The sequence below is a fragment of the Monodelphis domestica genome, chromosome 3 (genome assembly GCF_027887165.1).
Source record: "Monodelphis domestica isolate mMonDom1 chromosome 3, mMonDom1.pri, whole genome shotgun sequence".
NCBI classification, from domain to species: domain Eukaryota; kingdom Metazoa; phylum Chordata; class Mammalia; order Didelphimorphia; family Didelphidae; genus Monodelphis; species Monodelphis domestica.
Genome location: NC_077229.1, coordinates 38,973,105 through 39,000,505, shown reverse-complemented (window position 1 = coordinate 39,000,505; position 27,401 = coordinate 38,973,105). Strand labels below are relative to the sequence as shown.

The 27,401-nt window shown below is 39.3% G+C and overlaps 1 pseudogene; it reads left to right on the top strand.

Annotated features, from left to right (window-relative positions):
- LOC100027767 (cell cycle checkpoint protein RAD17-like) overlaps positions 1-4,129 on the top strand; it is a 46,705-nt pseudogene extending 42,576 nt beyond the window's left edge.
- Positions 4,130-27,401: the final 23,272 nt, after the last annotated feature.

Genomic DNA, 27,401 nt, shown 5'->3' with positions numbered 1-27,401 from the left:
TTGTAAACTGATCCAAACATTCTGTAGGGCAATTTGGAACTATGCCCAAAGAGAGATAAAAGGAAGTCTACCCTTTGATCCAATCATAGCACTGCTGGGTTTGTACCCCAAAGAGATAATGGGGAAATTGTCCAAGAATATTCATAGCTGCGCTCTTTGTGGTGGCCAAAAATTGGAAAGTGAGGGGATGCCCTTCAATTGGGGAATGGCTGAACAAATTGTGGTATATGATGGTGATGGAATACTATTGAGCTAAAAGGAATAATAAAGTGGAGGAATTCGATGGAGACTGGAATGACCTCCAGGAAGTGATGCAGAGCGAAAGGAGCAGAACCAGGAGAACATTGTACACAGAGACTAATACACTGTGGTATAATCGAACTTAATGGACTTCTCCATTAGTGGCGGTGTAATGTCCTTGAACAATCTGCAGGGATCTAGGAGAAAAAACACTATTCATAAGCAGAGGACAAACTGTGGGAGTAGAAACACCAAGGAAAAACAACTGTCTAACTACAGCAGTTGAGGGGACATGACAGAGGAGAGACTCTAAATGAACACTCTAATGAAAATACTAACAACATGGCAATGGGTTTGAATAAAGAACATATGTGATACCCAGTGGAATCACGCGTCGATTATGGGGGATGGGAGAGGAGAAAAAGAAAATTATATTTGTCTTTAATGAATAATGCTTGGAAATGATCAAATAAAATATTATTTAAAATTTAAAAAAAAAAGAATTATCCCTCAAATCTTGGGAGTCCAGAATCTGTGTCACTTACCATAATTCAGAAAGTTAACACGGAAAGCCAGCCTCTTCCCTCTATTCCCTTTCCTTTAGGGCAAAATGAGGAGGTCGATCCTGAAGAGAAGGCATAACCCTGGAGCCTGGCCTGAAGATGTTGCTCTTTTTTTCTGGATCTGGGTCTATGTTGTGTGAAGGAAATTTTCTCTTCTGGGATCATACATCTTACCTCATCTCCTGCCAACAATTTAACCAAGAAGTCACGACTGTGTGAGGGAAATAATTTGGTAAATTAGGTCCCTTGAGTGTACATAAGTTTTCATGAGTTTGTGTGTCATGTAAATCACCTAGCATAGGTCATAGGAGTGTGACCTCTGAACTTGATGTGAACATGACTCTGAATTTGACCTGGAAGTGAGAGAAAAAAAGGCAAAATGAGGAAGTGTTCTCTCTCTCTGTCTCTGTCTTTAGTGAGGGACCAAGAAAGCTGCTGTTGCAGGTAAGGCTCACGTGAGAGCTAGATTAGACTATTTTATTCTTATATTTCTAACTATTTCACATCTTCTCTCTATCCAAGGCCAGTCTCATAGCTTTAATTCATTCAGTCAGCAAGAACTTCTGACTGCAAATTTTGGCTAGAGCAAGTGGTAGCAAGAACTTAAAAATGTCCTTGTGGTTTCTGATGTAGTAAAACTATCTAGCTGGAGCCCAGAATTATTGAAAAGTGTCCTCTCAGGGGAATTATTTCATCATCTTTCCATGACATTACTCATGTTCCCATTCCTTTAATACTTTGTGATCTGCCAATTTCCTCCCAATTTGGCCACACTGGATGACATCCAGAGGCTCCAGACCAGTTTTGTACAACTCCAGGTCAATCTAATTAATGATTAGGCTTCATCCCTGAAACCCCTCCTGTATTTGAGATCCTAACTGGGAAGGGAATCTTGGATTGGATAAAGCGGTATGCGACTGACCTCATTGCTGATGGCCGGAAGCACGATTCTCACATTTCTGATGTTCCCTTAGTTTCCTATATCTCATTGTGACAGATACTGTTTCTTTTTTATTATTTCTCACATCCGTTGCTTCTCACCCTCATCCTATAATGTGCTCATAGAAAATTGTGACTCCTAGTTATTTTCTCATTGCATAGTATATTGTTGTTGCTGGGTGTTTGTTTGTGTGTGCATGTGTGTGCGTGTGTGTGTGTGTGTGTGTGTTGATGTGTTCATATTCATGGCATCATGAGATCATGATTTGTTGCCATCAGGTAGAAGCAATGTATTTCAATCAGTAAATTCACATTTCCCAATAAATGACAAAAGGAATACATTGGGGAACTTTCCACCTCTATAACTAAAGGCATGAAAGAAATTAAAAAAAAAAAAAAAGATGAAGACTTGAGGCTATTCTGTTCACATCTGAAGCTTTGAAAGGGACATGAAGCACTATAGTCACAGCTCTCTGAGGTTCTGGGGTACTATCTGGACGGACACTGTTCTCATAGATGAGATCCACTTGGGATATGAGTGAAGTGTGCAGCAATTAACTTTTCCTTCTTTTATCAGAATGAGCCAAAGTTCGTTTTGGAAAATCAGAGGGGTTCTCTTTTATGCTGTTGGGCATTTGCTCATAATTAATTTTATTTTATTACATGTTCTTGTCTTCTTTTGTTCTTATACTTCTTTTCTACATACTCTTCCACTCCCACCAATATAAGTGATAGCTAATAGAGGTTCTACTAAAGGGAGAAATAGAAGATGTTGACATGGAATCTAGAAACCCCCAAATATATAGCCTAGTAAGATTGGAAGAACCAACTTACAAGTTAATCCTAAAACTTTGAGTCAATGATTTTACTATGGCATACGTTTGGTGGTTTCTAGATTCCAGGTAAACCTAGGGAACACATAATAGTTCTATTTTTTAATTTAAAAAATCAATAAACAAATTGTTTCTCCAACTCTTCGATGTCCCCTCTAGATACCACGGTGAAAGAAGAAAAACATAAAAACAAATCTTGTAACAGATTTGCTCTTGCAAAAAAAAAAAAAACAATCCTCTTTGAATTCATTAACTGCCTATCAAGATATAGGCAATCCATGTCACCACTGATCCTCCCAAGTTTGATTTTTTTATTTTGGTTGCTTTCATTTTGTAGCATTTTAACTTTTCTTTGGGATGCTTTTGGGAGATCTGTGCTCTTCTAGGTTCTTCCTTGTTATAGCCTTATCTGAGAATTAGACTTTTACTTGCTGTCCCTGAGAAGCCAGCCTCAGAGTTGCTTTGGAAATGATGTTCTGGTGATAGAAGAAGTGCAATAAACAGTCTTCAGTTTTCTTCTTTCAAAGGTAATTCGGAGGAGACCAATTTTTAGTCAAGGAAAAAAGGAATGTCTTCATGAAAATCAGATGCATTGTTGTCAAAAGCAAGGCAGAGAAAGAGACCTGATAGTACTTTGGAAAATCAAGAAGTTTAGGCAATTGGTGGCAAAGATGCCTGTCTTTTTCTTTTCAGGGCTTTGGGAAAGATATTATATTGTAAAAGAACACCTCTAACAGAATTGGAATTTCCTCGATTACCTTCTCATCTGTAAGAGTATGAATGGGACATGTTACTTGTTGAACCCAAGGAGGTGGTAAAAAAGTCACACATGCCTGGAGAGCTGTTTAATTTATACCTTCACCAATACTATGTAGATTTCTTCACTGAAATAGATCTCGTGAGAGCCAATGAATACATGAGGAGTGCTGACATCCTCTGTAGTGACTGGAATTCAAGGACCACTCTTGGGGAGGTCAGTGCATCTGTAGCTACAACAGGTATGATGCATTCCAACAAATCCAGAGGTTTTGCTTATTGTCAAGGAGGAGGAGCAAGTTTTCAACCCTTGCACATACCTCAGTGGTTCCTGATAAATAGAAAGTATCAATTGCCTGGCAGCAAAGTCACTTTTTTCCAGTTTTTGCTTACCCCCTTTGTGTCTTCAAACACAGCTATTGCCATACCTGGCTATGCTAACTAATCCAATGAGAAATCAAGCTCAGATTGCTTTCATCCAGGATGTTGGAAGGCTTCCCCTAAGGGGGGTTTTTGGAAGATAGAAAAATGGAAGCTCTAACTGATAAGGATTCTGGAATGATAGACTCTAAGAGGGATGATGAGGCTAAACTTGATGGATCACCACCTACAAAGATACTTCTGCACATGGACAAAATCAAAACTTCAGAGCCTGATGCAGAAACATCACTATTTCTTCCTTTGAGTCAGACTAGTGGAACAGATCTACCTGCCAGCCATCCCCAGCCTGCTACAGCTCAAGGATTCATGGAGGAAGAAGAGATCACAATAGAGGAATATGACAGTGATGAAATGTAGCTAAACAATCTACCTGATGGTCAGGTGCTCTTTGACAAATTCATTTTAATCTTATTCACTTTGTAATGAAGTTACCTGGATAAAGTTAATATGTTTCCAGTGAAATTATTGTATTGTGAAAGTCCACCTGCATGGTGTATAGTCTATACTTGTAATATGTATATAGTCTGAACACTCATATTTCTATACAAATCCATTTTATGGGACTGACTATGCCTTTAATGGAGAAAAAATTCAATCAGGCTTTAAACAGTTAGCTTAAATCTGAACCCTTTTTAGTTAAAGGAGTATTGATAAAGCAATCAAAAGACATAGCAAGAATATTTATGGGAACATTATGAAGTTTTTGAAACAGAGCAATTAGTAAATAGTGAGATCTTTTAAGTTAATTAACTGCAAGCTGATTCCCTTCATGGATTGGGCCTGGCAATGATAAAGGGCCCTGACATATCCGATGTGGAACAGAGTGTCACCGGCCTGAATGAGTTTTGGGAGTTCTAGTAGGAGGGAGAGAATGGAACGTTTAGAGGAGGGCACACTGGCAGTTTCAATGTGAGGAAAAAGTTTGACTACAAATTGGGAATTGGAGAAGAGATTGAAGGGCACATTAACCAATCTTTTAAAGGCGTAAATGACTGCAAGAATTTCTGAATGCTGTGCGGAACATTCTCGTGTTTCTTGTATAAATGGCTCATTATTGATCACTGTCACTGCTTTTCCATTCAATGACCCATCTGTAAAAACCATGGTGGCGGGCAGGGGGAGAGGGTTTGGGTAAAACTGGGAGGGAAAAATGACTGCCTGTGTCTTTAAGAACTGCAGCAAAGGACTTTGAGGAAGGTCTTAAGGGAGTAGTCTTAGAGTAGTTTGCCAAATTAATTTGCCAATCAGTCCATTCACAATAGAGATTGTCAACTTGCATTGCATTTAGAGGGGTGATAATGAAAGGGGGGTCCTCGCCAAAAAGTTTCCTACTTCTACAACCTTTGACGATCAATTCTGTGATTAATATGACATATGAGGAGATAACTTTCCGAGTAGAGTTAGGCAGGTGTAGCCATTCAAGCTGCAGATCTTGCCACAGGCTCCCAGTTGGATTGTACTCAATAGGGAGTATTATAAGAGCCCAAGGATGACTATAGTCTAAGCGGGACAATTTCTGATTGTTAATTGCTCGATTTACTAAAGTCAAAGCTTTGTTTCCTCCCTCTGTAAGAGTATGGGGTGAGGTGGGGGAAGGGTCTCCTCTTAGGATTTCAAATACAGACTTCTGATCTGCAGTAGTGATTTTTAAGAAAGGGCGGATCCAATTGATATACCCTAACAGTTTTTGAAAATCATTTAGAGTATTAAGATGACCAAATCTCAAGTGTAAGTTCTGATGGGAGATCAGTCCTAAGTACCAGATGGGGAGTTCAGTATGGATTTTATTGGGTGCAATTTTTAACCCGTTTTCTACCAGAGCCTGAACAGTGCTGGACATAATCATAATGCAATTTGGCCGGGTCAGGGTGGGCCAGCAGGATATCATCCATATTGGGTATTACATAGGCACCTGGGAATTGTACTCTTATAGGATTTAGGGCAAGATCAACAAATTTCTGACAAAGGGTGGGGCTTGTCTTGCTGCCCTGGGGCAGATTTTTCCAGTGGAAGAATTGATAGGGTCTTTTCAAATTTACTGAGGGCACTCTAAAGGTGAACCTGGCTCTGTCTTGGGGGGATAAAGGGATGGTAAAGAAAATCTTGTAGATCCATTGCTGTGATCTCATACCCTTTGGGAATGGCTATGGGGGAGGGAAGTCCTGGTTGCAAGCTCCCCATAGCTTCCATGATATTATTTATGGCTCTTAAATCTTGTAAGACTCCCCACTTGCCTGATTTTTTTCTTTATGACAAATACAGGCACGTTCCATGGGCTGTTACTTGGCTCTATGTGTCCCAAATGTAATTGCTTCTGTAATAGTTCTTGTAAAGCATGTAATTTCTCATGTTAGGGGCCATTGCTCGATCCAGATTGGTTTATTGGACTTCCACATTATTGAATCAGCTGTTATCTCAGCAATGGCCCCTCCAGGGGCCATTCCAGGGGTTCATCATTGGGGGGCATTTGGGTATCTTCCTCTGGTGTGACTAAAGAAACCTTCATTTGTGATAATATATCTCATCCCCATATAGTGACAGGGAGAGAAGGGACCACGTGTGGACAGAACTGTCCTGACAGGTTCCCATCTGACCATGTTAAAATCTGAGAGCTTTGTGTGCTGCGTTAGTGACATTTCCAATACCTGTGAGGTTAGAGGGGATGATTTTGGTGGGCCACTTGCTGGCCAGTGTTTCCCTGCTATACAACTAGTGTCTGCACCCGTATCCAGTAATCCTTCTATATTCTTTCCACTTATATTAAGAGTTTTCATGGGTCTTGAATTTTTTATTTCCTGGACCCAGAATGCCCAATTAGAGGATCCGAATCCTCCCTGACCTCTATATGTTTTGAGGATTGGATTCCCTATTTGTACATAAGGGAGAATGAGCAGTTGAACAATTCTCTGTCCCTTCATAATTGTCACAGTTGTAGCTGGAGGTTGTACTATTATTTGTAATTCCCCTGTGAAATCTGAGTATTACTCCCGGGGTTACAACTATTACTCGGAGGGAGACAGACCTTCCTATAATGAGGCCCATTGTCCCCTCGGTCACAGGACCCTTCACCCCTGTAGGGATGAGTGCAGGGGGAGAATCAGGGGTCAATATGAGACCAGAGGCTGCGCAGAGGTCCAATCCTGTGCTTCCTGGGGTTGCTTGATGAAAGGAGAAAATTTTGGGGGGAGGAATGGGTTTCTCTGACTGAGCCCCACAGTTGTTGCCCCATTGTTTTGAGGGGCCCGGGGCCAGGTCCCATTTGAAATTTCCCTGTTGCATGTTTTGAGGAGGCCTAGCAGGTAATAAGTGCCCATTACGGTGGTATCTTGATTGACAGTATTTGGGCAAATGGTAACATTTTCCAAATCTGTTGCAGGGACCTGGTCCATAGTTGAATGTGAGTAGTGGGGTTCTGGGGGTCTAATGTCACCCTGTGGGCATTCTCTCTGATAGTGTCCTATTCCCCCACACTTGAAACACTCTTTTCTAGCTCCTGGATTTCTAATCACCTGAGGATATGTCTTTCCCTGGAGGGCTGCTGCTATGGCCACTCCTTGGATAAAGGAAGGAATGAAATCCTCCCAAGCCTTTACAAAGTCACTGATGTTCCCTGTTCTTTTTACATTTTGGAGCATCCCCTGGCAGGTCTTATTGGCATTTTCCTATGCAAGCTGATGGATTATAATGTCAGCTGTATCTTCATGGGGGATGTTTCTCTTGATTTGCTGAATCAATCTATCCAAAAAGTCTGCATACTTTTCTTCAGTTCCTTGCTTGATATTAGCCAGCCCTGATGTTAGCCCTTTTGATACTGGGATTTTTTCCCAGACTTCTAAAGCACCGGTGGTACATTGGTACAGAGAATTCTTGGGCAGTTTAATTTGCTCTGCACAGTTTGTCCAATCATCCTCACCCAGCAACATGTCTTTAGTGATCCTATTTTCCTTTCTTTTGTTGTAAACTGCTTCTCTCTTTGCGGATTCTTCTTATTCTGCTTTCCAAAGGAGGAAATCTCCTCCTGTCAGACTTGCTTTAGCAGTCTGATGCCAATTATAAGGGGTCATCCAGTTCCCCAAGGGGGCTCTACTAAGGTTAAAGTGAACACGGAAGTGGGGGCTATGAGGCACAAACTGTTTTGATTTCTTTAATCATTTTGTAGGGGAGAGGTTCCCACCTGGGCTCCTCTTCATCATCTGAGTCTCCCCCCACCCAGTGTAAATGATGGGGAAGAGAGAGAAATCTTCATCCCTTTGTGCATTCTGTATTGCCCCTTGAAAACCTACAGTGCAGGGTGGGGGCGGAGGTCCCCTCTGCTCTCCTTTTTCCTTCCTTTTCCCCTTGGTATGTATAGGGGATGGGGGTGGCCTGAGGCCAACCAGAAAGTCCCAATCAGTGCTATATTTTGCTGCCTCTCTGGAAGGGAGTTTCTCTTCATTGTCGTCCTCCTCTTCAGACTCCTGGTCAGAGACTGAGACCCTGAAGACTTCAGCCCTGGAATTTTGCCTAGATAATAAGGGTGTTTTTACAGTTGCAGACAAGCTTGAGAAGGTCTGCACAAGGCGAGTGGCCTCATGAGTTGGATCTAGTGCGACCCTAAAGAAGGACCAGAATGAGAATGCTTCTGTGGGGACATGCTCTGGGCCATGTTCAGTATAATAAGATTTTAGATCAAGGACAATCTTTCCTCAAGTGTTTAAATCTATTGTCCCTTCCTCAGGGAACCAAGGACAGCAAATTTGGATAAAATCCAAAAATTTGGTTAGCCGAGTCTTGCTGACTTTGACTCCTCTTTTCTGTAAAGTATACTTAATAATTCGAGTGAATAGCTTTCTTTCTTTGGATTCACTGTGTCCCATGTCAGCCCTTTTCTTCTCCTAACTTACCCTGTTCTGAAACCGCTCCTCTCTGGGAGCCCGCTTCTCTTATATTGGGGGCCCTGGATTACTCCCCCCCAAACCCTGTTCTATACATAGGGGGGGCCCGGGACCTCTTCCAGGGGGAGAACCTGATCTGTTGGAAACTTTTAGGGCTAGGGGGAAGGGACTAGCCAGGAATGGTCCTGTTCTGGTGCCAGATAATGTCACAGGCAAAGTCCACCCTTGCCCACAATTCCACGATATCCTGACTGGCGACGAACAATCAGTCAACAAAAATAACAAATGGAAGACAGCTTAATCATTACAGCTACTGGATTGCTTCACATCTGACAGCTGCTCCACTTTCCCAATGTCTGATCTTTATTTTTATACCCATTCTCTTGGCATGCAGATACACAAAATCAAAGAGAGATCATTGGAAAAGTGACACATCAACTTTTAACAAATCACTTGATTAACATTCTATATTCTTGCATTGTAATTACAGACAGAATAAAGGTTGCACACAAGATAAATGATTTCGTCACAGGTGGCTTAATTTTCTCATTATGCTGTGAGAAGTTTTGAGCTTACAAACAATCAAGGAACATTACGTATTGCTTTTAATAAAATGGAATAATTAATCAGCAGTTCTTAGAAGACAATTCACCAATCATACCATAGCGATTGAGGGGTCTGGGAACACAATTCAAATTTAGACAGGTGGCTTCTAGGGAGTTTCTTAGTCACTGAGGCATACTGAAGCTTGATGTACTTCTACTTATCTCTTGGGCCTCTATGATTGATTTGTGTGCTGACTTCATGATAAAGTTTTGGGCTTGGCCTGTAGCTGCAGTTTTGCTGGGAATTATGGACCTAAGTAAAAGTTAACCCATGAGAGTCTTTTGGGATTGGGTTTGAGGTTTTGATCTTTTGGTGCTGTTTTGGGGAATTAGGGTACAGGTGTTTTGCTCTTGCATTATTTCTTTAGAGGCTAGGGGGAATAATAATCGTGTCATTTCATAGGTAAGGGGATTTGATGAAAGAAGTCATGCAAGGGGGATAGAGTGGGCAGTCACATCTCACCAAGGACCCTTCTGTGGTCTCCCCGGCTACCACGCGTGACTCTGCCAAGGTGTCCTGGACTGATGGCCCCCAGCACCTATGGCTCCTAGTATTGTATCCCTTGCTTCTATAAGTGCTTCATACACCCCATCATCTGCTGTATCCAGTTTTAAATTCTCTGGCCATGATTGTAAAAGAGAGTCTGATCTAGTCTCCTCTATGAACTTATTTCTCCCTCTCTTTGTAAGTACCTCTTTCATTAGGAGTTCAAAATCATTAAAATCTGGGTCATAAAATTGAATTTCCCTTTGCACATCCTTGATAACTATTGGGTTCGTCACTATCATTTGAGGTTCTCCTCTTAATAGATTCAAGGTCCTCTGGGGAAAATCTTTAATGAGTTCCCACTTTGTGTACCTCATTCTTTGTTAGCATGGCAAATCTCTAATTGAATAGATTCAATTTTCCAGTTGCCTCTTCCTGCTTGAACCTGTTTAGTCTCTAACATTATTGATAGTATTGCTATTATTATTATCAGCATTGTTTCCATACCCCAGGTTTATAGATAAGTTGTTCATAAACTGTTCTATAGTGTCAAGTTCATTTTTCCTATGTGTTACCATAATCTTCAATTCAGAATCCTTCTTGAACCATGCAATCAGTACCTTTAGCCAATTTCCAAAAATAAACACAGAGGCATGAGACTTGTACAAATCCACAGATTACAGTTAGGGGAACATAGGCAAATACACCAATTATCTTAATTATCGATCACAGGTTTCATACAATCCAATTCTATACAAGGTGACAAGAGGTAAGGAAAGCAACAAATATACCATAAGGTATGAATATTACATATTCCCATAATAACAAAAATATTGTGCTTAATATGTCTGATTACATGTTTATATCCACTATTATTGAATAATGAGAGTATGAGCATTATTACAATGTCCAACATACATGTACTAAAGAGATTGTTACAATTTTCAAAAATTCAAAAAACCAGTTTTTCCAAAATGGTCACTCCAAGATGGCTGCCAAGAGCATGTGGTGCAATCAGAATGGCTGCACTAGGCAAGCCAAACCCTCAAAATTGTTTTGGGCTTTCCCCTTTAGCTCCTGGCATTTCAGAGAGGCTTTGTAATGTTGTCTCAAGCGAATGTTCCTTGGTCACTTTATTATATCTAATTTCTACTTTAAACATACAATTAACAATATAAACCTAGATGGCTCTGCCAAACTGTTATTAGGGGAAGTAACAAGAGGGAAACATCTAAATATTTTAAATTCATTGTTGGGAAGGTTGAGAGGAAGGAGGGTAAGATGGTGAGGGAAGCTTATTGTTCTTAACCCCAAAACCTAGTTCCCATAAACCTATCTCAATAGCTAACTTATCTGTGCTAAATAAAGTTTCCCCAAACACAATCTCACAAAATAGAGTCCAGTATATGAGCCAAGATCCCAGAAGACGATGTCCAAAGTAGGTCTAGCAGAGAAATGATTCTTCTGTGGTCTTCTGCGTAGCAGCCAGCAGCCAGGTTTTCTCTCACTCAAGTTGGTACCTTCAAACCTGGTACATAGATGAGATGGAAAATCTCCAATCTCCAAAAGCTTTCTCGAGGAGATGGTTTTACTGTTGGGACCTTGGAATCTTCACACAGGATCTGGACTCAGGCTCCCATGTGACCGTCTGTCATATGTCCCTGTCAATCATTTGGAAGTTCATATTACAAAATCCTTTTGCAATCTTCCTTTTCTTATTACACATTGCACAGGTCATGGCAAGCAGATGTATCTATGTCAGTCACACCGGCTTCTTCACCCAAGAACCTCCTTAAAGGTTGTTGGTTTTGTTTTTATTTTCCCCCATGGGAGAAGGAAGGGAGATGGTTTGATCTTTTAAAAAGTACTAATGCAAGAGGAAACAAGACCAGGAAAGTGAGAAGCTTTGGTTCTCCCTTAGGTGAGAGTAGACTCATTAGGAGGAAGCCATCTTTTACCCAGGAGCAATTTCACAACAAAAATATTGTATAATAGATGCTTCTCAGAGATTGATTTATCAGCAGTTGGCATTTGAAAGCAGATTTTGTAACCCAAAGTAGTAGTTAACCGCTGATATGAGGAAGATAACTCTAATTGGGTGCACATTATTCTCCACTGTTAGATGCCCCTTAGAGTGCAGACCTAATCTCATTTTAAATTTCCTGCTTTCCCATTTCATGTTTCCATCAGCAAATAGGGAGGTCGCACTCAGTCATCGTTTTTCAGTCCCTAATTTATCCCATCCCTGTCTTGGTGTTGGCTCTGACCACTTCTGGGTTATGAACATGGCCCAATCTGATCCCAAAGTGAGTATAGATTTCTGATTTCTTGAAGGCCTTCTCAAATCAATCCCTGGAACATCTTATGGCATCTACTATTTCTGAAAATAATCTATCAAGTGATGGCTCTGGATCCTGCTGCTACTCTAGAGAAGGGGAAGGGTAAAGGAAGAAAATAAACCTTAGTGCCCACTATGTGCCAGACACTGATCTAAGAACTCTAAGAAATTTCATTTAATTCTCACAAGAATCTGGTGGGACAAATTCAATTATTATTCCCTTTGAAAGTTAAACTGAAGCAAACAGATGTTAATTGACTTTGCTAGGGTCACACAACCAGACAATGCCTGAGACAGTTTTTTTAACTCAGTTTTTCCTAACTCCAGGCCTAGTTCTCTCTCTTTTGTGTTACTAGCTGCTTCTGATAGGTGATCACCAAGACTGGGTTAGTGGGATCAGGCCTTTCAAGTTTTTTTCTGGCTGTCTTCTTTCTCCTATTACATGACTTTACTCCACATACATGCAGACTTCTGGGATTATATTTGTGTGGTCCTGAATTGTATGGAAGAAATTGAATGTATTCATTTTCATCTTCATATTCTAATTCCTTTATTTTGGTTGCTTCCATTTAGTACCCTTTTAACATTTTCTTGGGATATCTTTGGGAGATCTCTGCTCTTATATGATCTTTCTTTTACTGCCTTATCTGAGAATTAGACTTTTGCTTTCTTTCTCTCTTAATTAATTATATTTTGGTCGAAATGACAAACATTTAATTTTTCTTCACCCACCATGCTTTCTTCCCACAAAAGGCAGAAGAAATAAAAGATAAGAGGGAAGAAGGAAGGAAAGAAAGGCGAGAGGAAAGAAAGAGGAAAAGAAGGAAGGAAGGAGTGAAGGAGGAGAGAACAAAGGAAAGTAGATCTGGCTGAAATTTTCCTTTTGCATTATTTCTGTTGAAATTCGTGACTTTTTATATTCCTTATAAATTTATTAGATTTTATACTTCTATAATATACTTTAGAAGTTTAGTTATACTCCTGAATAAATGATTTTAGACAGTATTATTGTTTTTGTCTTGGTAAAGTCTCCCTGTAGGAGAAGCTGCTTGAGTCAGGAAGCCCAGAGTTTTCAGAAGTGGAATGGAAGATTGAGTACATTAAAGTTGGCCTATACAAAGGTGTAGAGATGAGAGATGATAAGTTCTGGATTGGAACATAATGTGTGGAAGAATAAAAGAATTCAATAAGGCTGGGAAATATCATCTGGGTTCTTAATCACTTGACATAGACCCCTCGTATTAATGTTATCCATCACTGCAGTCCATCTTCTTTCTCAAGACAATTATGACAATTTCAGTTTCTCAACAGTTCCAGGGATAATTGTTCCTCTTCATCCTGGAGTTCTACCACTCTTTAATATACACCCCCACACAGGATTATTGAGTCATTTCCAATTATTTCGGATTCTCTATGACCCTATTTGGGGATTTCTCAACAAAGATACCCATGTGCTTTGCTATTTCTCCAGTTCATCTTACAGACATGGAGCAGAGACAAACATAGTTAACTGACTTGTACAAGGTCACACAGCTAGTAAGTTCCTGGGGTCAGAAATGAACTCATGAAGAGTCTTCCTGATTCTAAGACCAATACTCTATCCACTGTACCATCTAGCTGCCCATCTAATAAGATACATAGCTGCTTATAGTTCATAGAGTTCATTCATCCTGGAGCTTCCACATCCCTATGAGGCAGATCCTAATAGGTCCTACCATCATTTTACAGAAGACAAAACTGAAATACCAAGGTTAGGTAACTTGCCCCATGTCATGCAGCTAGCAAGTGTCTAAGGTGGTATTCACATTTCAGTTCTGCCTCTGGTCCAATCTTCAGCTGAGATAATTAGGCTGAGTCCACACAGTAAAGTTCGTGGCACAGACATGACCAAAAGACAATTGCTGATCCTAGAATTTTAGTACTGAGAGGCACTGTGGAATTCAGTTAGCAAAGTAAATCTTTAGTAGAAATCCCCTCTACCACAGTCCGGTGGTCCTATTTGCTATATAAAGATAATTTTAGGGTTGTTACCTAATCTAAATTATTTTTTTTGTAGCCAGGGAATATCCCAAATAAAATACCCAAGTCAGTTTTTTTTTTTAATTTATGGTGGTTCAATTAATATAGAGGGAAGGAATTAAGGAGAAGGGAGGGGGAAAAGGAATAGGATTTCTCCCACCTGGCCTGTGCCAGGGGGAGTTCAAAGTCCTCCACCACGAGGTCCCTGAAGAAGATTAGTGGCTTTTTAAGAGGATAGTGTTTGGGAGGTAAAGGAGGCAGAATCAGCCTAAACTCCAAGAGGGATCAGTAAGGTGCCTCACCTGAACTAGGCTACTCAGCTTCCTCAAGTATGGTATCAAAGAAAACTCACTGCTAATCCCAGACAATAGCAGCCACCACCCAAGATGCCAAAATGCTCAGCATGCTCCATCAGCAACTTCTCCTCCACACAAAAGGCCAGAGAGAGGAAGTGACACAAAAATATATAGACAGTTTTTCCATTACTTTCCTGTGTCTCACCTGTACCAGTGGTAACTTAAGCTTGACTCAGGACAGCCCAGAGGTCTGTCAGTTGTTTCTGATTTGTCATTTGCCAGCACATGGCTGTTATAGGCCATCCTCCTAAATTCTTAATCATTAAGTATGGGTGAAGACTTTCCTGTTTTTCTTAGACTAAATAGGGTGGAATAATCTACAGTTCACAGATAGCACCAAAATCAAGACCTATGGAAACAAAATAAAAATCTGTCTCTGCCTTAACAAATTGCCTTTTTAAAAATTTAGAATATTTCCCCAAGGTTACATGATTCATGATTTCTCCTCCTCCCTACATTCTTTCTTCCCCCAGCCCAAAGCTGACAAGCTTGGTTATACATGTATCATTATTCAAATCTATTTCAATGTTATTCATATTTGCAGTAGAGTGATCTTTTAACCTCAAAACCTAATCATATACCTATCAAACTATGGGATCTATCAGATATTTTTCTTCTATATTTCTGTTTTCATAGTTCTATCTCTAGTGTTCTCTCTCCTACATTCCTCTGGATTATCCTGGATCATTGCATTGCTCCTACTAGAGAAGTCCATTCCATTGAATTGAACCACAGTGTATCAGTCTCTGTGTACACTGTTCTCCTGGTAAGAGTCCTTTCACTCTGCATTAATTTGTGCAGGTTGTTCCTGTTGACATGGAATTCCTCCAGTTCATTGTTCCTTTCAGCACAATAATATTCCTTCACCATCAGATACCACAGTTGTTCAGCCATTCCTCAATCAATTGACACCCTTCATTTTCCAAATTAGCCTCCACAAATATTATTGTACAAATCTTTTTCCTTATTATCTCTTTGGGGTACAAACCCAGCAGTGCTATGACTCAATCAAAAAGTAGGTAGTCTTTTAGGAGCCTCTGGGCATAGTTCCAAATTACCCTTCAGAATGGTTGGATCAATTCACTACTCAATCAGCAGTATTAGTATCCCAATTTTGCCATATCCCCTCCAACATTTATCACTTTCCATTACTGCCATATTGACCAGTCAGCTAGGTGTGAGGTGGTACCTCAGAGTTTTTAAATTTTCATTTCTTTAATCAGGAGGGATTTAGAGCAACACTAGGACCAATAAGAAATAGTGATTACAATAACTTCAGAACTGGTTGAAGGTAATTAATAGACAGGTTGATACCAAGAAGAATTTTTCCTTTTTAAAAGGCAAAAAAACATACTGGATACACACATCCAAAATTACACTCAACCAAAAGAACCTATTGTTGATACTAGAGGAGAGGAGCAGGGTGCAACAAAGGCAAAATTAGTAGAGGGGAATCAGAGGTAAAAATTCAAATTTCACTCACTTTATTGCCATCATGAATGGCAATGAAAGATTGTATGAATGAAAGAATGGCATGAAAGATTCTAAAACTCATTCAATGTCCACATGAGCTTTCTATACCCATTTATTCTTTAAAATTTCTGGGCAGGATCTGCCCTTCTTTCCCTTCTCCTCCGTGGTGACTCACACACATTTCAAGAAAAACTCTGGATATCCTCACTATATCCATGATGTAGGCAAGTGGAAGGATGACAGTTATTGGCAATGCACAGACCATGACATGCAGATGAATCCTTGTCAATCACACTGGTTCCTTTAACCAAGGACCTCACTAAAGGCTTTTGTTTTCTTTTGTTTACTGTGTACAAGAATCACAGGGGGGGATGTGTAATTAGAAAATCTTGAATACTTAAACTATATCTCCAAGCATCCTTTTCCTTTTGTCCACATAGCATCCTTATTATATTTGTATATAGTTGTTTAAGAATCTACCCTCTTTCTCTCTCTTCCTTTGTGACCATGGCTTCTTTGCCTCTCTCTTTGCTTTAGCTTTTAACTTTCTTTTTGCTTCAAGTCATTATTAATATAATTTTAAAATATAATATTTGGAGTAAATGGATATTAATTTTAATCTTATAGAATGTAGTCCCAGAGTAATATCTGAGCTCTAATGTCAATTATTGTATTGCTAATTGTATGTATTAATCAGAATCAATTGTGTTGTTATATCCTTGTGTTAATTGTGTTAATTGTGTTATTCCTAATTGTGTGAATTGTGTTAATTATTGTGTTAATCCTAAGTAGGTAGATCCACTTTATAATCTAATTTATATCAAATAAATTCTTTCAAGAGGTTGAAGGGACTAGAATGTCTGGTCAAGAGGTCTGGAAATGGTCTCAGAGACCAGGAGGTCCAGAAATGGTCTGGAAATCGTCTAGGGGACCAAAAGATCTGGATATGGTCTTGGAGGCCTCTCAGAGACCTCTTGTGTTGTTTGGCAAAATTATTTCATTGAAACTGATGATGTAACTTGTCCCCTCTATCATTTTAGATCTCTCAAGTCCATAGATTTTGTTATTGTAGTTTAGTCTCATTCCTCTTTCAGGAGAGACCCAGTAGTGTCTTCAGTGGGAAAAAGATCATTTAGTGACCCCTGATGCCCCATTCCTACTCTATAGGACAGATTTCCAGGGAGGATCTAAAAGAAATGTACAAACCTTAGAGGAGATTTCAGCAAAACAAGTGGTGACAGTATCAGTCACAGAAAATGCCACCAGATGACAATCCATCCTCTCTACTACAGCACCTGTTCATAACAGCTCAAAGGTAGGAACAGAGCACTTCCTCATAACTGCTTAGCTTCTGTTCACAGTGAACAAAGGAGAAACTTTCTATCTCTTTACCCCAAGTAATTGCCCTAACCTTAACCTGGATTTAACTTATGCCAGGAAATAACTAATAAAGGGTATGTGCATTGCACTTAATTCTCTTAAAACACCTGCTTCAGATCAGAGATAACAGAAGGGAGCCTCAGTACCACACTATTCCATTATCCTTATTCTACTTGTCTTTCCCAGAATCATTGGCTACCTCTGAAAGTGCTCTGTCCTTCCATTGAGATAGGAGACAAGAAAATTGTTCGTGGGCCCCATTCTCTGTTAACTCAGATTCTTGATCTGCACACAATATTTCTGGAAATGAAACTAAGCATTTTCAAGCTCTCCTGCAAAAGATAGTGGGGTCTGAGGCTCCGTTATCCTGAATTCAGATGAGGAAAGAAGGCCTGCACTACTGAATCATGCTAAGACTTCACTGAGGAAGGATTAGCATATACATATGATTGGATGCATGTGCATATGTATATACTGTTTGTAGACAAAAGGAAACAAAGGTATTTGGGAATCACTGTAAACACTCTATTTGATATACACCAGAGATATACTATATTGTATACTTTAAGTCTTCAAATTAATTACAAATAAACTAATATTAGTGTTTATAAGTATACACAAACAGACAATATTTGGATAAAATTCCTAGTTGTCCCATTCCCCTGACATTAGTCACAGAATAACTCTGGGAAAGTGTCTTCATCTCTTTGGGGTCCTAACATAGGCTTCCATTCAAGGTATAATCCTATCCATATACTTCTTATTTCTGGCAATGTGAGCAAATTATTTGCTTGATAAAAGTCTCCTTTTTCTCATCTGTCCAATGGGGAATGAGGGATTGAAGAAGAATTTGTGAAGTTCCCAGGCTTGCCTAGCACTAAAGACCATTAACACACCCATCTACATTCCCCCTACATCTGGAGGATCCCTTGCTAGGTGTTGGAGTTACTGGGTCTGAATCTCCACCAAAACGAATGGGGAGATTACAAAGGTACACATTCAAGTTTCAGTTCTTGGAATGTCAAGGTTCCTTCATCTTGTCTGGATCCCCAGGTTCGATGTCTGGCCTGACACCCCAGACCTAGGCTTATGATTTCCTCACTTTATTTCCATCATGAATGGAAGATTCTAAAACTCATTCAACTTCTACATGAGCATTCTTTACCCATTTACACTTTAAATTTTCTGGGCAGAACCTGCCCTTGTTTTCCTTCTCCTCCATGGTGACTCTGGCAAACATTTCAGGAAAGACAGGAAAGATATCTTCCCTATACCCATGATGTAGACAAGGGGCAGGATGATGGGAATTGGCACTGCACAGGCCATGGCATGCAGATCAATCCTTGTCAATCACACTGACTCCTTTAACCAAGCATATTACTAAACGGTTTTGTTTTGTTTTGTTTTCTCTGTACAAGGATCACTGGGAGAAATGTGTAAAAAGGGAGATTTTGAAATCTAGACTTCAATCCCCAGAAGTCCTTGGTATTTCCCAGAATTCCCTATAATCTCACCTGAGTCTCCATATTGGCAAGATCACAATTGGTATTTAACCAATTGGCTAATCAGCCATGGGCATGTGATTATTATTTTATATCCTGATTTCTAATAATCCTTAATAAAACTCAAAAATATAATATTTTTATTATCAGAGATATAATTTAATTTTTACAGTTAATGGCAACCACTTGGAAGAGAAATTTAAATTTTTTTTAAGATAGCCTAGATAAAATTTTTTAAGCCATGTTTCTCCTGCCAAGGCTTTTTGGCCCCCTTTGCAAGCTTCTCTTGATTCAGCTTGGAAGCTCTCTCCTGGTGCTCCTGCCTCCATCGATCCACTCAACCTTCTTGACCCAGATTGCTCACCTGGCTCCAGCCCAGCCTGGCCCTGCTCTCAGGCTCAGTCCCAACTACTCTACTCTGGTGTCCATGTCCGATCTCCCCAGGCCCAGCCCCAGGACCCAGACTGCTGGTAGATGCCCCTGTGTCTTCGGAATCACAAACCAACTGGTAAAAACTAGAGTGTTCATTCCTTAGGCTACATTTAGCCTCCACAAGGCAGGGGACCTGGAGTGGGTGGGGGGGGTGGAATGAAGAGAAGGAAGAAACTTTCCCAAACAGGAAATTGATTACTAATATGGTGTATTCTATGAGAGATCAATGCATGGCATATTTAAAAAGATAATTTTTGAGTGCACAGTTCCTTTTACTTATTTTACCTGCGATTCAGGGGAGGAATTCATCTCCCTGCAACTCTTTGCCAATTGGGCCCGCCCAATTTGAGATTCCTAAAACTCATTTTCTTCCTCCATATCAGGAATTCCACATTACTGACAAAAGGAATCTCAATGGATGAAAATAAAACAAAAACGAACTTTAAAGTAACTGGAGGTTATATTTTAAGGCTTTTCAGACTCCAAGGTTTTATAAAAATCTCTGTATTTTATTGCATTTTACTGATTGTTTTGTTTAAGTTTTAATTCTGTTGGTTTTAAGTTTATATATAAATGTATTCAATACTATTCTGTTACACTGAATCATTTTAATGTACTGGATTTTAACTACTGCTATATTCTGTTGCTTTCCCCTATAACTATACTGAACAAAAATTATTGAATAAGTTCATATATAAAAATAGCCTTTTTTCTATCTTGACTTTGTAAATTGTCACATAGAGGATGGATGGACTTCATCAAAACTGGTTACAGAGGACTTCCGGGTAATCATGGCTGCAATCTAGACGCGGCACGTTTCCTCTCCCCAGCACCGAACGAAATAGACTACATCAAAGGAGCATAAAATCACCTTTGGAGGAACAGAAGGACTCCCCAGTACCCCACAGAGGCAAAGGTACGTGGGGCTTGAACATTTCCACACTAAAATAAGAAGGAAAAGCTTGCACAGAAAAGTGAACTGAGCCGCCCTTCCCCCACCCCACCTCCCCCACTAAACCAGAGTGAGCTACCTGAGCGCTCACCGGGACAGCGAGTGAGTGGGGAGCGTCTCTGTCTGGGGGGGCACTCCAGGGTCCTTGGGATCTGGGGACTGCCAGGAAAAAACGTCTCAGGGCGCTTTCACTGGAGAAGCCAGCGGACTTCGGGCGGGCTGCGCTGAACAAGGCGCACGGATTATCTGGGCGGAGCTGAATACCTGGGCTCGGAGGCTGGGAAGAACTAGTCTGAAGCAACCTAAATTCACAGAAAAACCACTCTTATAACCCAGACCCCAGACCAAAAAGGAAAGGGAAATAAAACCACCAAAGGGATGGCTCACATGGCCCAAAATCAAGCCTCCAGGAAGAAAGGGAAAAAAGTGACTATTGAAAACTTTTATGGTGGAAGTACTCAAGGGAAAGAGGAGAATGAAGAGGAAATCCAAAAAAATTCAGAACACGCCTCCCAAAATGGAAACTATAAACAAGCTCTGGAAGATCTCAAACTGGAACTTATCCAAAAGATGGAAACCTTCTGGAAAGAAAAATGGGAGAAAGAGATCAGCTGTCTGACAGATAAGACTGCTCAATTGGAAAAAGAACTCGAAGCAGCCAATACAAGGGCAGACAAGGCTGAAAAGCAAATCCAGTCCCTAATGACCAGAATTAAGGACCTCGAAGAAAGTGAGATGATAAAACAGCAAGAATCAATAAAGCAAACCCAAACAATTAATGAATTGGAAGAAAACAGAAAATATCTCACTGAGAAGGTCACGGACCTGGAGAACAGAGGAAGACGAGAAAATCTCCGTATCATCGGTCTCCCAGAAAAACCAGAGGTAAACAACAAATTGGATTTTATTCTAGAGGAGATTATAAAAGAAAATTGCCCCCACGTTCTGGAGCAAGGGGGCAAAATAGAAATAGAAAGGATTCATAGAACACCTTCTATACTAAATCCCCAAAAGACAACGCCTAGGAATGTAATTGCCAAATTCAAGAGCTTCCAAGTAAAGGAGAAAATCCTACAAGAAGCCAAGAAGAAGAGCTTCAGATACAAGGGGGCTCCCATAAGGATCACACATGACTTAGCGGCTAACACACTAAGAGACCGCAAAGCATGGAACACGATATTTAGAAAGGCAAGAGAGCTGGGTCTCCAACCAAGAATCAACTACCCAGCAAAACTGACTATATACTTCCAGGGGAAAGTATGGGCATTCAACAAAATAGAAGATTTCCAAGCATTTGCTAAGAAAAGACCAGAGCTCTGTGGAAAGTTCGATATCCAAGCACAGAAAGCAAGAGAAACATGAAAAGGTAAATATGAAAGAAAGGGAAAAGGAGATAAATCTTATCTTTCTCTTTAAGTCAAACTCTCTTCTATAAGGACTACATTTACATCTAATTATATATATTAATATGTGGGGAAAATGTTTTGTGTAACTCTCATAAATTGTATCATCATAAGAGTAGTTAGAAGAAACATGCATAGGGAAAGATTGGGGAATCAAGAAGATTTGGGGAAAGTTGGGGCAAAAAAAGGAAAAGGGAGGGGGGAACCGTAATAATACTAAGATTAACTTCAAGAAATAGGGGGGGAATCAATAGAATAAACTTTCCCATATAAAGATACACATGGGAAGGGGAGGGGAAGAACTCTCATATGAGAAGGAGAGGAAGAGAGCGTGAAGTGGAAGTACTTAAACCTTACTCTCAGTGAAATCAAATCTGAGAGGGAAGAACATCTAGATCCAGTGGGATCCTGAATTCTATCTTATCCATTAGGGCAAGAAAGAAAGGAAAATTAAGGAGGGGGAGGGGGGAGGGAGCACAAAAAGGGAGGGAAGGAGAGGGGGGAGGGGAAGGGAGCATAAAAAGGGAGGGGCTAGAAAGGGAAGCATCTCAAGGGAGGGGACTAGGGGGACTGACCTAAAGTAAATCACTGGTTCAAAAGGAGAAAGCTAAAGAAGAAAGGTCAGAACTAGGGGAAGACATCAAAATGCCAGCGAATCCACAAATAACAATCATAACTTTGAACGTGAATGGGATGAACTCACCCATAAAACGCAGACAAATAGCAGATTGGATTAGAACACAAAACCCTACCATATGTTGTCTTCAAGAAACACATATGAGACGGGTTGACACTCACAAGGTTAGAATTAAAGGTTGGAGTAAGACCTTTTGGGCCTCAACCGATAGAAAGAAGGCAGGAGTTGCAATCATGATATCTGACAAAGCCAAAGTACAAATAGACCTGATCAAAAGGGACAGGGAAGGTAAATATATTCTGCTAAAAGGAAGTATAGACAATGAGGAAATATCACTAATCAACATGTATGCACCAAATGGTATAGCATCCAAATTTTTAATAGAGAAACTAGGAGAATTGAAGGAGGAATTAGACAGTAAAACCATATTAGTGGGAGACTTGAACCAACCACTATCAAATTTAGATAAATCAAATCAAAAAATAAATAAGAAAGAGGTAAAAGAGGTGAATGAAATCTTAGAAAAATTAGAATTAATAGACATATGGAGAAAAATAAATAGGGACAAAAAAGAATACACCTTCTTTTCAGCACCACATGGCACATTCACAAAAATAGATCATACACTAGGTCATAGAAACATGGCACTTAAATGCAGAAAAGCAGAAATATTAACTGCAGCCTTTTCAGATCACAAGGCAATTAAAATATTGATCGGCAAGGGTACATGGAGACCCAAATCAAAAATTAATTGGAAATTAAATAACATGATACTCCAAAACCATTTAGTTAGAGAAGAAATCATAGAAACAATTAACAATTTCGTTGAAGAAAATGACAACGGCGAAACATCCTTTCAAACCTTATGGGATGCAGCCAAGGCAGTACTTAGAGGAAAATTCATATCCCTGAGTGCATATATTAACAAATTAGGGAGGACAGAGACCAAGGAATTGGAAATGCAAATCAAAAAACTTGAGAATGAACAAATTAAAAACCCCCAGAAGAAAACCATACTAGAGATCCTAAAAATTAAGGGAGAAATTAATAAAATAGAAAGTGACAGAACTATTGAGCTAATAAACAAGACTAGAAGCTGGTACTTTGAAAAAACAGACAAAATAGACAAAGTACTGGTTAATTTAATTAAAAAAAGGAAAGAAGAAAGGCAAATTAATAGCATCAAGGATGAAAAGGGGGATCTCACCTCAAATGAAGAGGAAATTAAGGCAATCATTAAAAACTACTTTGCCCAACTATATGGCAATAAATTTACCAATCTAGGTGATATGGATGAATATTTACAAAAATATAAATTGCCTAGACTAACAGAAGAAGAAATAGTTTTCTTAAATAATCCCATATCAGAAATTGAAATCCATCAAGCCATCAAAGAACTGCCTAAGAAAAAATCCCCAGGGCCTGATGGATTCACCAGTGAATTCTATCAAACATTCAGAGAACAGTTAACCCCAATATTACACAAACTATTCGACATAATAAGCAAAGAGGGAGTCCTACCAAACTCCTTTTATGACACAAGCATGGTACTAATTCCAAAGCCAGGCAGGCCAAAAACAGAGAAAGAAAACTATAGGCCAATCTCCCTAATGAATATAGATGCAAAAATCTTAAATAGGATACTAGCAAAAAGACTCCAGCAAGTGATTAGAAGGGTCATCCACCATGATCAAGTAGGATTCATACCAGGGATGCAGGGCTGGTTCAACATTAGGAAAACTATCCACATAATTGACCACATCAACAAGCAAACCAACAAGAATCACATGATTATCTCAATAGATGCAGAAAAAGCCTTTGATAAAATACAACACCCATTCCTACTAAAAACACTAGAAAGCATAGGAATAGAAGGGTCATTCCTAAAAATAATAAACAGTATATATCTAAAACCATCAGCTAATATCATCTGCAATGGGGATAAACTAAATCCATTCCCATTAAGATCAGGAGTGAAACAAGGATGCCCATTATCACCTCTATTATTTGACATTGTATTAGAAACACTAGCAGTAGCAATTAGAGAAGAAAAAGAAATTGAAGGCATCAAAATAGGCAAGGAGGAGACCAAATTATCACTCTTTGCAGATGACATGATGGTCTACTTAAAGAATCCTAGAGATTCAACCAAAAAGTTAATTGAAATAATCAACAACTTTAGCAAAGTTGCAGGATACAAAATAAACCCACATAAGTCATCAGCATTTCTATATAATTCCAACACAGCTCAGCAGCAAGAACTAGAAAGAGAAATCCCATTCAAAATTACCCAAGACAAAATAAAATACTTAGGAATCTATCTCCCGAGACAAACACAGGATCTATATGAACACAACTACAAAACACTTTCCACACAACTAAAACTAGACTTGAACAATTGGAAGAACATTAACTGCTCATGGGTAGGACGAGCCAATATAATAAAAATGACCATCCTACCCAAACTCATCTATCTATTTAGTGCCATACCCATGGAACTCCCAAAAATTTTTTTTACTGATTTAGAAAAAAACATAACAAAGTTCATTTGGAAAAACAAAAGATCAAGGATACCCAGGGAATTAATGAAAAAAAATACAAAGGAAGGGGGTCTTGCAGTCCCAGATCTCAGACTATATTATAAAGCAGCGGTCATCAAAACAATTTGGTACTGGCTAAGAGACAGAAAGGAGGATCAGTGGAATAGACTGGGGGCAAGCAACCTCAGCAAGACAGTATATGACAAACCCAAAGATCCCAGCTTTTGGGACAAAAATCCACTATTTCATAAAAACTGTTGGGAAAATTGGAGGACAGTGTGGGAAAGATTAGGCTTAGATCAACACCTCACACCCTACACCAAGATAAATTCAAAATGGATGAATGACTTGAACATAAAGAAAGAAACTATAAGAAAATTAGGCGAACACAGAATAGTATACATGTCAGACCTTTGGGAAGGGAAATACTTCAAAACCAAGCAAGAATTAGAAAGAATTACAAAATGCAAAATAAATAATCTGGATTACATCAAATTAAAAAGTTTTTGTACAAACAAAACCAATGTAACCAAAATCAGAAGGGTAGCAACAAATTGGGAAACAATCTTCATAAAAACTTCTGACAAGGGTTTAATTACTAAAATTTATAAAGAACTAAATCAATTGTACAAAAAATCAAGCCATTCTCCAATTGACAAATGGGCAAGGGACATGAACAGGCAATTCTCAGCCAAAGAAATCAAAACTATTAATAAGCACATGAAAAAGTGCTCTACATCTCTTATAATCAGAGAGATGCAAATCAAAACAACTCTGAGGTATCATCTCACACCTAGCAGATTGGCTAACATGACAGCTATGCAAAGTAATGAATGCTGGAGGGGATGTGGCAAAGTGGGGACATTAATTCATTGCTGGTGGAGTTGTGAATTGATCCAACCATTCTGGAGGGCAATTTGGAACTATGCCCAAAGGGCGATAAAAGACTGTCTGCCCTTTGATCCAGCCATAGCACTGCTGGGCTTGTACCCCAAAGAGATAATGGACAAAAAGACTTGTACAAAAATATTCATAGCTGCGCTCTTTGTGGTGGCCAAAAATTGGAAAATGAGGGGATGCCCCTCAATTGGGGAATGGCTAAACAAATTGTGGTATATGTTGGTGATGGAATATTATTGTGCTAAAAGGAATAATAAAGTGGAGGAATTCCATGTGAACTGGAACAACCTCCAGGAAGTGATGCAGAGCGAAAGGAGCAGAACCAGGAAAACATTATACACAGAGACTGATACATTGTGGTACAATGGAAGGTGATGGACTTCTCCATAAGTATCAATGCAATTTCCCTGAACAATCTGCAGGGATCTAAAAAAAAAAATACTACCCACAAGCAGAGGATAAACTGTGGGAGTAAAAACACCGCTGAAAAGCAACTGCTCGACCACAGGGTTGGAGGAGATAAGACTGAGGAGAGACTCTAAATGAACACTATAATGCAAACTCCAACAACAGGGAAATGGGTTCGAGTCAAGAACACATGTGATAACCAGTGGAATCATGCGTCGGCTATGGGAGAGGGAAAGGCAGGGGGGGGGGGGGAGGGGGAGGGGAGGAAAAGAAAACGATCTTTGTTTCCAGTGAATAATGTATGAAAACGACCAAATAAAATAATATTAAAATTAAAAAAAAAAAAACTGGTTACAATTGTAAAACAACCTTTGGAAAATTTAATGAGCTAAATATCTCAAATTATTTTAAGGGGTCTTTAGACATGATTTTTATATTTTTTTCAACAACTGATCAGTAGCTGAAGTGAAATACAATTATAATTCCCACCTTCCACATTTATAAAAATGTGAATGGATGGGACATCACAGTCTCATACCAAAGAAGTTAGGGAGTTAATCCCAGGGCATGGTATCCCTGGATGACTCCCCAAAAGGAAGCATCTCTCATTTATAACTCTTCACCTCACTTTACTTCCACCAGAACAATCTAGATTTCTTGATGATGTTCTAGACCCAAATAAGTTTGACTTTGTTTAAAAATGTATTTGCCAAGGTTGAACTATTGTTATGCCTCTAAAACTTTTGACAGGTATCCATTTTCTTTAAATGTCATAGAGCAGACTAATGTTAAATATGATAGTAGGTTTGTTTGGTATTGTAATTAACTGGTCTATTGTGAAATTTGGGGATTTTGATACTTTTTTGAACGTGTAGTTGTGAAAATCATTTTCTTTGCACTCACAGTGGATCATGGCTAGGTATGAAGAGGAAATGGATCTCATTTTTGGTGAGAAACCTTTGTATTTTACATTTCCTTAGCTAACATAGTGTGTGTAAATCTCGAAATTTCTCAGACTTTTGAAAGTTAAAAAAAATCCCCATTGGGGAATTCTCTCCATTGGGACAATTCCCTATTGGGAACATTCCCCATTTGGACAGGAGAACTCTACTTAGATCAGAAATGTGAAGACCTCTACTCCCCCTGTACTTAAGACTGCTTTAGGGACAAAAAAAAACTCCTTGCTGAACAATGAAAAGTACTTAAACTCATACTTAAGCCATGCCTAAATTTAGAATTAATACAGAGGGGTGCTAAGTACCTATAAAGGTTAGGCAACTTGTGAACTTACAAGGAGCAAAGAGAAAAAAAAAACTTACACAG